Source organism: Callorhinchus milii, unplaced genomic scaffold (genome assembly GCF_018977255.1).
Source record: "Callorhinchus milii isolate IMCB2004 unplaced genomic scaffold, IMCB_Cmil_1.0 Scaffold12, whole genome shotgun sequence".
NCBI lineage: Eukaryota > Metazoa > Chordata > Chondrichthyes > Chimaeriformes > Callorhinchidae > Callorhinchus > Callorhinchus milii.
In genome coordinates, this window is record NW_024704753.1 from 4,644,907 (window position 1) to 4,660,848 (window position 15,942).

A 15,942-nucleotide genomic window follows, 5' to 3' on the forward strand; every position below is an offset into this window, starting at 1 on the left:
CTTGGTGCCTATTGGTATGCAAAGTCAATTTCTACAGTCATTGTACACGTTGCAATTGGAAATACTGCCTTTCTGTAAAGATTGTATTAAAAGTTGGGTTGAACATTATTTATCGCCTTTGATTATAATAGGAAATAAGAATTTTTACTCAAATATCTTAAAGAGACAGAACATTAGTGGGATTCTTAATCAAGAAGTACAGAAGTCAAAGATATTTTCATTTTTAATCATTTTAGGGGCTAAATTTCAAAGGATAAGTTTAAGATGCACCAAAGCATGGAGTGGTGGATTAACCAAAGAGACCTTCTAACTCATGCAAAAAAAATTTGAGAGAAGAAATCACCATGTAATTGGACCAATGATGCCCATCAAATCTCAAAAGCAAATGTACTTTAAGGTAGATAGGCCACAGGGACTATTTGATTGGAGTTTCATAGTAATTTGCCAGAAAATGTTTTTTTTTCAATAGCATGGCATTGCCTATTGACAAGAATGCCCTTGGGATGAGAAATTTGTACTTGGTTTTTGCTTGCCCGTTCAACAAAATGTCACAGATTTCCCCGTGCTGCTTTTAAAATCGATTTGTGTATGCAAGAGAGATTGGAGACCAGGAAAAAAGGAGACAAGGTAAAAAAGTGACAAGAGATAAGATGCAAGAGGGAGAGAAAACAAAGGAAGGCGACAAGGTGAAACAAGGAGAGTCAGCAAAAAGAGACAAAGGAAATGACAGTCAAGGAAAAATGGAACAAAAGCGGAAGAAAAGCTAAGAAACAGCTAAGTGATGGTGCATTGCAATGAATTGGAACCTCCCCTCACTTCTTGACCTTACGTGTAAATCTGGCCGGGTGTCAAGCCCAGTTTTTTGATAGCTACAAAGGTCTTAAATTAACTTGACCAGTCTCAACATAGCTTCCATCAGTCATTGAATGGATCAATTTCAAGATCCTCACACTCATCTTCAAATCCCTTCATGTCCTAACCTCTCCGGCCTGCTTACTCCCCAACCCACTACCTGACTCTTCCACTTGCCTGGCTCCAGCCTCCTGCTTGTCCCTCGTGTCCTAGGTTCCACCATTGGTGGCTGTGCTTTCAGCCACTGTGTTACGAAACTCTGGAGCCTCTCTATCTCTCCGCCTTGTCCCCTCCTTCTTCATCTTCAGATCTTCAACCGTGCCTTTGGTCACCTCCCTACTCCTCCCAGCTCGGTTTCTTGCTCCACCACTGTCAAGCACTCTAAGGCGCTACCCTAGGTGAGGGGCATTATACAAATGCAAGTTGTTGTTGTCATTGAGAAGACAGCATTAAACTGCCCATAATCTGGCACAACCTAGAAATCAGAGGTTTCAATTAAAGAATCTGCAAGAATCTTTAACACCAGATGTGGAAATGACATACCACTGTAGTATGCAAGATGCTAATGGCATTAAATCTGAGCGTGATTTTTCCAATCTTCAGACACTCACTCAATCATCAGGTTCACAGATGAATGATAATAATAATAATAATAATAATCCTTGCATTTGATATAGCGCTTTTCACATCTTCTAGATGTCTCAAAGCGCTTCACAGAATATGCTGTAAAGTGAATTGACTGTATACTTTGTGGGCGAAACACGGCAGCCAATTGCGCACAACAGTGCCCACAAACAGTCGTGGATGAGTGACCAATTTATTATTGCTTTTTTTTCTTGAGGGATTATTATCAGGCGTGTGGAGTAAGGAAACTTGCCCAAGGTTTCACCCTGCCAGGAATTGAACCCAGGTCTCTCGCTTGCAAGGCGAGTGCTCTAACCACTGAGCTACAGGACTCTGCTGATAGCCAGTTGGGTGAGGTACTGGGGGTGAGATACCTTTCCTAAGAACATAAGAACATAACAAAATCTAGACGAAAAAAGACCAAGGCCCATCTAATTCCCCTTCCACCTGCTTGGCGGTTGCTTGCACATATGTCCCAACCTACCTATGTACTATATCCCATAAATGCGTTATTGGAACCAATTCCCACTAGAACGAGAGAAAAATCAAATATCTTTTGGAAAACCGTCGAGGAAAATTGAGAGAAAAATAAAGAGAAAAGAACAAAGGTTATGATTAACTTTGGCAGCCTCCTCCTGTTATTTTTAATTAAACCGTTTGCGTTGATAATGTTATCAGAGGGCTTTTCTTGGAAGAGATACCAAACCTGCCGATACGATGGATCTGAATCAAAACCAATCGATGCAACTGTTAGTTCCAAGCACTTTGGCTGCGCATGTTAATTGAGTTCCTCCCACTCTGGCTGTCGTGTTCGCCTCGCAACCATTCATCAAGACTGCCTGTCCAAACAAAACAATATTTATGTCGCAAATCAAACAAAGAAAAGCCAAAATGAGTGTTTTGAAACAAATCATAATTATATTATGATTCTTTTCGCAAAAAAACAGATGATTTGACGAGCCTCTCTAGTCTAGAAGAACATTTTTCCGTTTGCTGTTGAGTTTCTCAAGCTGCCATTTGACCACTAAATCTTCACAGCAAATGACAACACGTATAAAAAGTTAGTCCTGAGCACCAGGGTCTCTGCGGCATTTTAAATTAGTGTTTGCTGAACTTTAATCACAGCATTAAGAGTTTTATTTGTATGACTTGTATAGAATGACCTTATATATACAATGCACTGTCAGTGTCTGCAGCTTTATAATGATAACCATACTTTTTGTATACTTCAGTCATTTATAAGTGCCACAGTTGGACAAGAGTTTTCCAGTTTATTCCAGGCAACACGGGGTCAGGTCTCATCATTTTGTTCAGCTTTACTGTCTAAATGGTGCGTCCCCTCATTGGAAGGTTGACAAGAATTAAGTGCCTTGTTTTAAATTGATATATTTATCCTGCTTGCTAACATAAGAAAGGCAGTCCTGGGAAGTGGAACAGAATTTGAGCAATTGTACAGTTTGATATTTAATGCTCAAAGATCTGATGCTTCCTTTTTGTCTTTTCCAATGCATCTTAACCCCAATATTATCAAAGCACCCTCTAATGTACAGATATGAATGTGTTCGATTAAGTAGCCACTCTATGTCTTGCTTGAGAAAGAGAGTATTTCTGTGCATCTTCCAGTAACAATATCATCTTAATTTCACAAAGAAACCTTGCTTCTAACGGTTTCTCCTCCAGCCCCCGCACTGTTAAATCTGTCGTCCCCCAGGGCTCTGTCCTTGGCCCTCTCCTCTTTAATATCTACATGCTCCCCCTTGGTGACATCATCCACAGACATGGGGTCAACTTCCATATGTATGCGGATGACACCCAAATTTAAAAATCTTTCTGCCCCCACCCTCAACTCCAGGACCACTGCCGTCCTGACAGACTGTCTGTCGGACATCAAGTCCTGGATGAGGGCAAATTTCCTACAGTTGAATGTGAACAAGACTGAGGCCCTCCTGATTGGCTCGCGCCAGCGCCTCCGCACCTCAGGCTCTGGCAGCATCAACCTCCATGGTTGCTCACTACAACTCAGCAGCCAGTCAGGAACCTGGGTGACTTGTTTGACCCTCAACTGTCTTTTTTCCCCCACATTCAAGCCATGACCCGCTCTGCCTTCCCTCACCTCCATAACATCGCCCGACTCCACCACTACCTCACCCCTCAGGACGCTGAAACTCTTGTTCATGCCTTCATCATCTCCATCCTCGACTATGCAAACGCCCTCCTTGTCGGCCTTCCCAACTCCTCCCTCCACAGACTGCAGATAATCCAGAACTCTGCAGCCCGTGTCCTCTCCTGCACCAAACTCCGTGACCCCATCTCCCTCACTCTCACCCGACTCCATTGGCTCCCTATCCTTCAGAGGATCCAGTTCAAGATCCTGGTCTTCACCTACAAAGCCCTTCACGGCATCGCCCCACCCTACCTCTGCAACTCCTAAACCCCTACCAACCCGCCCGCTCCCTCCTCTCAGCCGGCTCTGGCTGCTCCACATCCCCCGACCCACCCACCCCCACCATTGGCGGAGAGCCTTCAGCCACTCTGACCCCAATCTCTGGAATTCCATCCCCCAATCACTCCGCCTCGCCCCTTCCTTAGCCTCCTTCAAGTCCCACCTCAAAACCCTCCTCTTCGACCATGCCATCGGTCACCCCTATTCCCCTCCCCTCCCTTCTCCCTCCCCGACCCCAGCTCGGATCTGAAATGCTGTACACTGTCCAGCGCCTTGGGACGTCCTCCCGACGTGAAAAGCGCTATACAAATGTAATCTTGTTGATGTTGTTACAGCTGTCAGAGATGATGTTTTATTAAAAGTAATAATCCCTGCATTTGATATAGTGGCTGCAACATTATATCAAAGTGAAGTCACTATATATTTGTAGGCGACAATATAGTGCTATCCCCCCACCCACTCCCCTCCCAATGCAGCATCGAAGTGTCAGGTAAAGGTTGCTTCATTGGGTTTGTCCCCCATCATTTAGGGCTGGGTTCAATCTCTGGTCCTAAGGATCCTACAGCAGTGTTCTCTATCCACTCCCCGCTTCGCCCAGTCCAATGTTTGACATGAGATGTGCTTGGAGAAAACTTTCAAGTAGTCCTGTAGCTTACGCAAGCGAGAGGACCTGGGTTTAACTCCCGGGCAGGGAGAAACGTTGGGACAGTTTCCTTACTCCATACGCCTCTGTTTACCTAGCAGTAAGTAGGAACCCAGTTGTTAGTTGTTTGGACACTCAATCCATAACTGTTTGTGAGACACTCACATTTGGCTGCCAAGTTTTGCCCACAAAATATACAGTCAATTCACATTACAATATATTCTTTGAAGCACTTTGTGACATCTCAAAGATGTGATAAGGCGCTATATCAAATGCAAGGATTATTATTTTTACTATAAATTCATCTAGTTAGATATTTCTAAATGACCTGTGCTAACCTTTACCTGTGCTGCTTAGGTCACTTTGTAGCAAAGTCCAATTCAGAGTCATTTGGCACCAAATTTCCATTGTATTCAGTGTCACAAACCATAAGGTAACATCAAGTTACTCATTTTAATTCCTTTCCAGCATTCGTTTGCATCGGTACAACAGAATGTCACCGATTGCCAGAAAAGAGATAACCTTACATCGAGAGTAAATTTAAAGAGTAATTTTCTCTCTAATCATTTGCCTGGAAACAATGTGTAAACCAAAATATCCCCATGACTTCTTGTGGAGCCTAGAATCTTCATTGTAGAAGGGTTTAACTATTAACACAGTTACACCAGCTCAGAGGTACTAATAGGAGAATAGTACAGAGTATGAGGTAGGTAGGGAGCCAAAAATGGTCCCATTTTCTGCTCCACAATCACTTGTTTATCCGCACTCTTTCCATTCACAAAGTCTCAAAGCACCTATGCATTCCGGATCTAGGGAAATAAAAATGAATGGGTTTGCAGGCTACTAAACCTTGTTAGTCCCGCACATCGTTTGCATCACTAATGTTATTTGGTGGCAATTTAATAACAGTGAAACCCAGCCTCTCATACTCTAGTGATATTTAAATGCATTAAACGAGAACAATGTGTCAGATTTCACAATTTGCTTAATGTTAAGATAGGTGATGAGCTATCGTCAGCAATCAAACCATTATTCTCTGGTTCTGAAAAATAACCCTAATCTGTTTAGAAGGATCTCAGTTAACTGCACTGGGCCTCAGTTCCCAATTTCTTCATGTTATATTTATCTGATATTACCATTTCTTGGCTACGAGAAACACAAAATGCAAAAATCTTGGGCCCAAAGTATTCTGACAAGAGGACATCGCAAAAGAAACCAGCTTTGTAAGGCTTGCATTGAAGCACCAGCAGAAAGAAGCATGTGGAACGCATAAACCCTTCCTGTAATATGTGCAAAATAAATTGGAGAGACACCATTTATGTGGTGAGTTATAATCTCCTGTCTATTTTACAGCTTTATATTCATGGCTTCTTCACTGGGATAGAATGGGGAAAAATTGAATCAGATGGCAAACTCTTGTCTAAAACATTACAACGCCATAATTAAAGCTGCTCTTTGGCTGTTCAAAGGATGGTTAAAGCTTGCAATAACTGTAACGTAAACTGCCGTTTATAGTCTGTGATTCATTACTGCTGCACTAAAGACAACAAGAAGAATACACTTCATGGTTATCAATCAGCAAGGAGAGCGAGTACCACATAATAATATTCCTTGCATTGACATAGCATCATATTGTGTCATCATAATATCTCAAAGTGATTCACAGGATTTCCTGTAAAGTGTAGTGACTGTGGATATTTTGTAGGCGAAACTTGGTAGACAATTTACGCACAGTAATGTCCCACAAACAGCCATGAAGTGAATGGCCAATTTTATTTGGAGGATTCTTGGCCATGACACTGGGATAAACTCCCTTCTTTTCTTAAACACTGTTTCCGGTGGAAACTTTCCAGGAAAATAAATAAAAATTTTAGTTCCTGGATCTAATAATAATAAGCCTTGCATTCGATTTAGCGGCTTATCACGTCTTTGAGACGTCTCAAAGCCCTTCACAGAATATACTGTAAAGTGAATTGACTGTATATTTTGTGGCTGGAACTTAATCAAAAGCGTGAAGCATATCAAAACAGGGTTTTCCCAGTATACTGGGACGAAATCTATCAAGAAGCTGGCACATTTTAAAATAAGAACCACACATACCTCATGCAATAAGAATCCAGTATTTGTAGATGCATATCTGATGTTGTTTGTAGACCATTCATGATCCAGCTTCAGTTGAGTCCTGTAGTGTAGCGAGAGGATCTGAGTTTGATTCCCAAGGAGCGCAAAAAATCGGGTATGTTTTCTTACTCCACATGCTTCTGCTTACCGAGCAGTAAGGAAGCCTTTTGTTAGTTGATTGGCAGATCGCTTTTCCAGGGGTAATAATCCCTTCAAAAAATAAAAAATAATAATTTGGTCACTCATTCCATGACTGTTTGTGGGACACTGCTGTGTGTAATTGGCTGCCGCGTTTCTCCTACAAAATACAGTCAATTGTCTTCACAGTATATTCGGTAAACTGTTTTGAAACCTCTCGAAGACATGATGAAGCGCTATATCAAATGCAAGGATTATTATTATTATAATAACTGTCAAAATAAATCTGTTTCCTGACTAGCATGATCTCGGTATAACGCTGGTTGGATTTGTTTGGACCTCAACCATTGCATTAAAGCAGGGCTCTACTGGATGTTCGTGAACCTCTGGTCTACTCTCTCCTTGGCCATTAAGTCCTCTCTAGAATCGAATGCCCAAAATTGGATGCAATATTCCGACTGCAACCTGATTGCACTTTTGGTTATCGCTCACCTCCCCACTCTCTTCGACCTCCAATCATATCTTGGGTGCCTACCCAGCAGTGTTAAGCACTTCAAGATGTCCTCCTGATGTGAAATGTGCTCTATAAATGTAAATTATACTGTATTTTGTAACCAATACATAATAAGTATATAACAATAATCCTTGCATTCGACATAGAACGGTTCACGTTGGGAGGATGTCTCTGAGCAATTTGCAGAATAAAGCGTACAGCTTCCACAATTTGTGAAAAGTCACATAAGAAAAGTTCATGGACAATATCGGGCAGATTATTATGAAGAAACCTTTAGCCTTAGGAAAGCAGACCACTACTTTCAGCTCTAAATAAAATTTCCACTTGATCTTTAGATATATTTAAGCATACATATTGTGCATATATCACCCACTAACAACACTGAACGTTTTATCCCTGTCAGTAATAAGAGCAGTTTGCAGATAAATGATATGTTGTTACTAGTTAACAAGATATCTTTCTGTACAGTCCGCTGCTGATAAGACCGAAATATACAGAACTATAAGTTATGCCTCAATCTGGAGCATAAACAGAATGGCAGTCCCAAAGATCTAAACTGAGTTTAGAGAACTTTATTGAGTACTTTAAAAGTTCAATCACAATACCACCCAATAAGTAATCTTTCTTTTAGTTCACAAATGATTTATCTTTTGCTACCAGAGTAATGACTATATAAATTGCCAGTTAACTATTTTTAAGAGCTTGTTCTAATTTTTACTCAAGTATAAAGGGTAGTCAAAAATGAGGTGCAGTGGGGTCTAATTTGCAGTATTTCTTAATGGGATTTCTTAATAGAATTTCTGTTGGAACTACTCCAGAAGTAGATTCAGTCAGAGTGGTGTTCCTGAAAGATTAACATGATGGAGTATCAAAAGACGACCCCCATTAACGCAACTTGGATGCCTTATTAAGAAATTCCACAAATTAGACCCCAATAACCCAGAGCATCAAAATTGTGACACCCGTTAGAGTGGAGCTGGAAGGGCATCTATCAATTTTAATGATCCACCTCAAACAGTTTTTCTCTGTTCAGTGAATACTAATTTGGGAAACAGAAACCTTCAGGAAATTTATTGGAGCCGAAAGATTCCTTAACCTTGACCGTAAAAGGTAAAGAGAAACAAACATGCAATTACTTGTTGAGTTGACTGCAAATATTAGGTGAGATTTCAGTAGTTGAATCAAGTTATTTATTCACAGCTCTTTATGTTTGCACCAGTTACTATACGATTCTTTGCTTCTTGATATTCACCCTATTGAGGGTCAAATTGTTCCCTCTTCCCCTCCCAACACCCACTTCTGTAATACTTTTATTTTAGTTGGTTACTAAGAAAAGGGAAATTAGAAACTGTGAAAGTGAAGCTGCCAATATATATTCACAAGGAAAACTGCCTCTCAGTGCTTCTCAGAGTTGTGAGCTTGGAATCAATGTTTCACCTTGCGTTAGATTAGCCTAGATAATTATTCCCTTAGTTAATTTACCATACTTTGGAAAGTTAATGTAGTCCATTAATCATGCGTGGAAGATAGCTTATTCCTCAAGGAAGTTAGCCTAAGCAGTGATTTCTGTCAATCACGGCAACTGATAGAAAACAATGCTCCCATCAGATAGTTCAGTAAGATAAAGCAATCCCTCCTGTCGGGAGAGGACAGAATATTACTTTCTCCCAGAAATGCTAAAGCACATTAATGAAGTGAGACCATATTCTTCAAGGAGTCATTAAGTCCAAGTTAGGAGCAGGGAAATGTCTCAAGATCTTCTTCGTCTTTTTCATCCTTTTTTAATGACCTTTTTTAAATAACTTTTTCCCCCAACGTGCAGGAACAAATTACAAATCCAGGTAAGTATGAACATTATGAGAACAATATTACCATAAAACTTCCTGTGTGCTCCCACCATAAGTAGGCTCCTTAACCATACTTGTTACATAAATAAATTCCCTCGATCCCCACAAACAGCATAATCATTAAACAGAAATTGATTCCATTGTTCAAATGCACTGCTGTCATTGCCTTCCCACTCATTGAGGCATAAACAAGGCAACTCGAGTTCAGGCAGCAGGTATTTAACATGTTAGTTATACATCGGGAAATAAGGTACAGAGAATGTCACAGTGCCAATGTATAACAAAGGATTATTATATATTATTATTATAATACAGGTTCTGTAAGTGTTATTAAAGATAATACAATAATAATAATAGTCAGAATTAATTATGCTATTGTACGGGCTGAATCTGTGATCTTTTTCTCATTGGGCAGTTTCTCCTGGTGCCTGACCAATAAAACCCAATGCAAATTGATCATTCACTTAATGACTGTTTGTCGAGCATTGCTGTGTGTAAATTGGCTACCATATTTTCCTACAAGATACCAGTCACTGCACTTTAAGACCATAACAAGAACTTGCATTTATATTGCGCCCTTCGCACCAGATGGCATCGCTTAACAGTGGCGGAGCCCAGTGCCAAACCAGGGGGTGGGGAAGGTGACTGTAGGCACGGTGGAAGAGGGACATCTTCAAGCGTGAACTGAAAATGTGGAGAGGGGGCAAGGCGAAGGGTTTGAGGGAGAGTGTTCCACAGCTTCGGGCCATAGTGGCTGAAAGTATGGCCACCGATACTGGGGCAAGGGTACGTGGGACAAGGACGAGGCCAGAGCCAGTCGAGCAAAGCGGGTAGCAGTGTAGAGAGAGAAAAGGTTGGAGAGGGGGTACCGGGGCCTGAAGGGATTAAAAATACAAGAGTGAGGATCTTGAAATCAATCCACTCTGTGACAGGCAGCCAATGGAATTTGACAAGGACTGGGGTAATGGAGGTACAAAGTTTAGTGTGGGTGAGAGTTAGTTGAATTTTCTGAATAGTGGAGTAGGGGAGATCAGCGAGGAGGGTGTTTGAGTAGTCCAAATCCTATGAAGTGCCTTGAGATATCCTCCCAGTGTGAAAGACTCTATTTCAAAGGAAACAATTATTATTATTATTATTTTGTCAACCATCTTGCTTTTATCAATAGTTTAAGATATTAACTTCCGCCCACAATATATTTAAAACAAACATGGGAATCGAAATGGGATTAAAGTTTCCGGGGCAATCCAATAAACTGAGTTTAAAGTGAATTAAATTCACCGGTCAAGTAGAAGTTTCAATTCCAATTATTATTATTTTTTGCAATGCCACAGATTCAAATCCAAACATTTGCTATTGAAAGACATATGTTTTCTGAGATCAAAAGAGGGTGTTGTTCTTAATAAAGTAAAGATACGCAATGTATCTGCATTAAGTTAAATAAGAAAAGGCAGATTATTTCCTTTACATTTATTAATGATCAATCAAATGTCTGACACACGTGGAATCCTATCACCATGCCTAAGTGTGTCTATGCCTAATGATGTGTATTCAAGTAAACGGGGTGGGGGGGGGGAAGAGTATGAGAAATGTGGTTTGGTGATAATTATCACAAATTTCTCTCTTCCCTCATTTATAATAATAATAATAATCCTTGCATTTGATATAGCTTCTTCTGTAGCTGTCTTGAAGTCCTGCTTAAAGCATTCATAAGTAAGTGAAAATAGTAGCATGGTAGAGATGTGCGGGAGAGAAATAACAACTGCATTTTGGAGTACTGAAGGATTTTAACATCAAATATCTGCCTGGTTTAGTTCAGTATGTATTTGAATTCAGTATCCGGAGACCTGGCTGAGATACTGGATGTGGCCAAAGGATTGCATACACTATGAGTTCTCTCCATTGCTGACATGGGCACTGGAGCCCAGAAGCCAGGAAGGAGAGAACTACAACAACAACAAATTACATTTGTATAGCGCCTTCACGTCAGGAGGACGTCCCAAGGAGCTGGACAGTCAGGGATCCACACCCAAGCTGGTGGTTGGGATCAGGAGAGTTGGAGGGCAGGGAGGGTATGGGTAGGAGGGTGACCGAAAGAGCAGCCAAAGAGGAGGGTCTTAAGACAGGTCTCGAAGGAGGCAACAGAGGGGGTGAGGCGGAGGGACTGTGGGATGGAGTTTGAGAGGATCGGGGCAGAGAGGCTGAAGGCCCACCCACCAATGGTAGAGCAGGCAAGGCGGAAGAACATAAAGCAAGCCGGAGCCTGCTGAGTGGAGGGTCAGTTACCTTGGAGCACCACCTAGTAGATGGCTAAAGAGTGAAATTGGAGGAATTTAATTTAGAGAATCTGAGGAGCATGTCACATACAGCGTAATCAATCCTTGGATCAATAATAGGAGCACTACCAGTCAGTCGGTTTTGTAGCTCAGAAACTGTTGAAACACATTGACAAGTCTGGATTGTGGATAAAGCTATGAACAATGTAATCCACAAATTGAATATGAATGTTGCTATCCATGGATGTAGCACATGGTGCCATAAATTGGAAAGATTCAGGTTTAACCCCTTTCCATTCCACTAAACTCCAATACTGAACAAAAAATACTGAGGATTCATCAGGTTGCTCTTCATAGGGAAACAAGATTGGAAGGAGCTGCACAGCCATTATCTTTGGAGCTGCCTTAAGATAAGAATTAAAAGGATGCCTACATGGAGGCTATAGAAACTCACATATCCCATATACAGTAGGTTTTGGAATAACATTGAACTATCGATCATTGTGGAGTCCTGTAACCTAGAGCACTCGCTCGCAAGCAAGAGGACCTGGGTTCGATTCCCTTCAAAAATAAATAAATAAATAAAAATAATTTGGTCACTCAATCCACACTGTTTGTGGAACAATGCTGTGCGGTATATTGTGTGAAACGCTTTGAGACATCTCGAAGACGTGATAAGGCGCTATATCAAATGTAAGGATTATTATTATTAGTATTTATTATACCTCTTCAATCACGCCTCTGGGTTTCCCCCTTTGTTTGGCATTATTTTTCGTGGCGGGTATAAATTCAAGTTATTGCTATTGTACTAAGGTGACAGCGTTGCTTGAAGCCACATAGAGCTTTCACCTGTGCTGACAAGTACCATCATAGGATGGTCAGACAATGCCTCCAGTTAGTCGTGGCATAATAAGGATCAATAGAAGGAATGAAAGATTGATGGGTTAATGGGAGATATTAAAGAAGCAGTGTCTGTCCTCACTTCCATTCGACATCGACTCATTGTATAATGAGCCCACTTTAATTGCCTGCTAAAAGCCACTGCCATTCACATTTAATGCTTTCTTTAGGAAGGATGGGGTTGATTTGTATTATTTTGTTTCTAAAATATGTCCCAGGACAAAACAAACAACATTTTATAAATGAATGATACCATTGAATTTTTTTTTCTCCTTATGCTTACTCCCCCTCATTCTCTCCCACCCTCATGGGGCTTATTTTAATTTTCGATTCGCTTATTTTCCTTCTGTGTGTAGCTCAACCTCATTAAGACTGGGGGGACAGGAATCATTTCAAAATATCAATTTTTGATTGATTTAAAAAAAATCGGGTGCTGTGCATAAATTAACATAAGATTTTCAAACGGCTGACTTTCCATTGTGCAGTCATTTTGATCTTACATTTTTAACGTAGCAGAAATGCCACGCTATAGTTTCCTTAAGGTGCTTTTTGTTGATTTAGCGTTAACCCGGTTACAAATTTTGTTGATTTAGCGTTAACCCGGTTACAAATTCCGCACATTTCTCTAGGTAATATACAAAAGGATGTGGACTCAAACTGGTGTGTTGGATTCTCCAGAAAATTGCAATCAACCCGTAGTTTTGAAACTGAAAGTCCTGTTGTGGTTTTGTATTGCAAACCCTGACAAAGAAAGATTTCCTTTTACAAACAAGTAATGAAAAGATCAATGATATTAGTGATCTACGCATGATAGACCCCAGATGAGCAATATATCTGTCTATTTATGTGGTAAGAGTCAAAATCAAGAGGTATCTGCCCCTTCAGCTTTCTCCCTTCTATTTTTGACTAGGGCCATGAGATCTTTAGCGTCCACCTGAACAGACACATGGGATCTTGGTCTTGTGTCCCTTCTGAAGGACTGCTTCTCTGATACCATCCCTTAAGTAATGCACTGTAGAGGCAACATGTGTGCTTCATCCCATGACTTTCTGACAGAGGCAAGAGTGCAATCAACTCAGTCAGGCTGACTTTTGTATGACTTCATGTATAAAACTGACATGTCAGGCATCAGTTTAGACCTACTTTATTCAGTGTTAGTAAATACACTATTAACTACAAATTACTGTCATTAGATGATTTACTTACAATTTAAACCTTAAGATTTCACACTGTACTTCGATATTAGGACAAAATCAAGAGAAAATTGTCTAATGCCTTTTCAAAGGTCTGTGATAGCCACAGAAGCATTTTGAAGCTTATAGAAATCCTACATTTTGTAATTAAATGTCCGTTTGCAACCATCCTGCAGCAATTTTAAAACTTAAAATATTAATGAACAAGTCGTTCGATCAAGATATTGATTCATTTTAAACAAACAGCCATAGAATTTCACAGACTTTCTTTGCTAAAATTGTTATTTAACATGTGAACCTGATACAAACAGCTCTGCCAGCACAATCACTGCTGGTCGGATAGTAATTCATTTAGGAACGAGAACATTTTAGAACTTACTCGAAACCTCGTAATTCTGAAAGGAACTACAGTATTTCGCAGTCTTGAATTTCCATGCAGATAATTTGTGGGAAAAGAATCCAATGTAATTTTAGACTGGCATGCAATGTAGAATTCATTAATAGGTAAAGTAGGTGAAAGTTCACTGCTTCAGCTAAGCAGCTGTGAGCTCTCTATTTATACGTACTCCTTATCGTGTTTGTTTTCCTTAAAACTGAGTTGTAAATGTATTCTTTGGAAAAGAGAGGTCTATAAGGAAATAGCTAAAACGGTGTGATTTATGGAGCAATTTAATTGTGATTTTTTTCACTAAGTGTGCTGTGAGGTCTTTATTTCTAAATCTATATATACTGATCTGATTTAACACATAGGTCTGGTTCATCTAGAAAACAATTGTGCTTTTGGTGAAAGGAGAAAAACACCATTAAGTATAAAATAAATCTGAAGCCTCAGGAGTCTAGGTGGTACATTGCTTTGGAACAGTTCTGAATTAACATCTTATTATATCCAGACTTTGGTTCAAATCGAACCAGACAAATAGAATTATCTCTCCCTAATGTCTGAAATAAAAACAGAAGTTGCTGGGAACACTCAGTATGTCAGGCAGCATCTATGGAGAGATGAAAGTGAGTTAACATTTCAGGTGGAACTTCTTCAAGGTAGGCATTCCTGGAAGAGAAATTTCAGATTTCTAGCATCTGCAGTATTTTGCCTTTTCTCCCCAATGTCTGTTGAGGGTTATCAGAGAATGGCATTTGCACAGATCCAATCCATCTGAAAACAGAAGATAAACCGTGGAACTACAACAACAACTTGCATTTATAATGGACTCTTCACGTGGGGTAGCATCTCGGAGCACTGAACAATGGTGTAGTTTGACACAGAAATGTTTGAAAGAGAAAGGCCCATCCAGTTATTTCCTTCCACCATCTAACAATTTGCTCTATGGTAGACTCCATACCATCTATTGAATCTTCTAAGAAAAAGATCTGAATAAATCATCTCTGACCCTGAAAGAAAAGTACAACTCTACAGAAAATGTATCCATGCCTGTATATTATTATTCAATCTTATTTTTTGCCTTAAAGGCTCCAATAGCACATGTCACAACATCTCCTGTGGATACTTAAGCATCTCAGACTATTGGTCAGTGCCTGAAAAAACTATAAACCATCCACCGTGCTTAAGAGTATCAGACTAAGTGTTCCATATGTGCATGTCACCTACATGTGGAAATTTCCCCCCAGGAATAACTCCCTTTCCTTTTCAAATAGCGCCATGGGATCTTTACTGCGCACCTGAACAGGAAGAACAAGGTCCTTGGTTTAACGTCACAGCCGAAGAATGGCACGTTCAGCAAAGCAGTGCTCCCCCCAGCTCTGCATTGAAGTGTGATCCATTGAATAGTTGAGAAGATTCACTCAGTGTGTTTGTTAACTCCAAATGAGGCCCAGTGTCAGTGAGTTTAATGAGGGTGAAGATTTTTAAAGTGTCACTGAAGCAATGAATAAAGGCTGCAGGAGAGGAGTTTTTCGGCTTGAGAGAAAGCCAACGTTTGTTGTTGGGTACATTTTAGTGACGGAGGAAGAGAAGATTCACTCAAAAACTGTAAAACAGTGATTCCCCTCATTTGAATTTAAGTGTTGTGCTGGTATCTAAAAACATGTTTTTTATTTGTATCCATCTCCCTTCAGTCCATTTAAAGAATACTTAAACAATATAGTAAACACAGATAAAATTAGAAAATAATGAATCATTTGTTTATTTGACTCTCTGTGCTGGGACTAACTGAAGGCCATAGAACCAGTTAGAGTAAGAATGCTTTTAAATCCCAAGAGTCTGGCTTTTGCATTTATTTTGAACGTTTTGAAATCGAAACGTGTAATGGAAATATATTTAGTCCACTGTTGGAACAAAGTAGAACATTTCAGTTTGTGCGTTTAAAACCAGTCCAGACCCAAATGGATTTGAATCAGGGTGGTGTTTGCAGTCTGGTTTCAATCCCCACTGGTCTC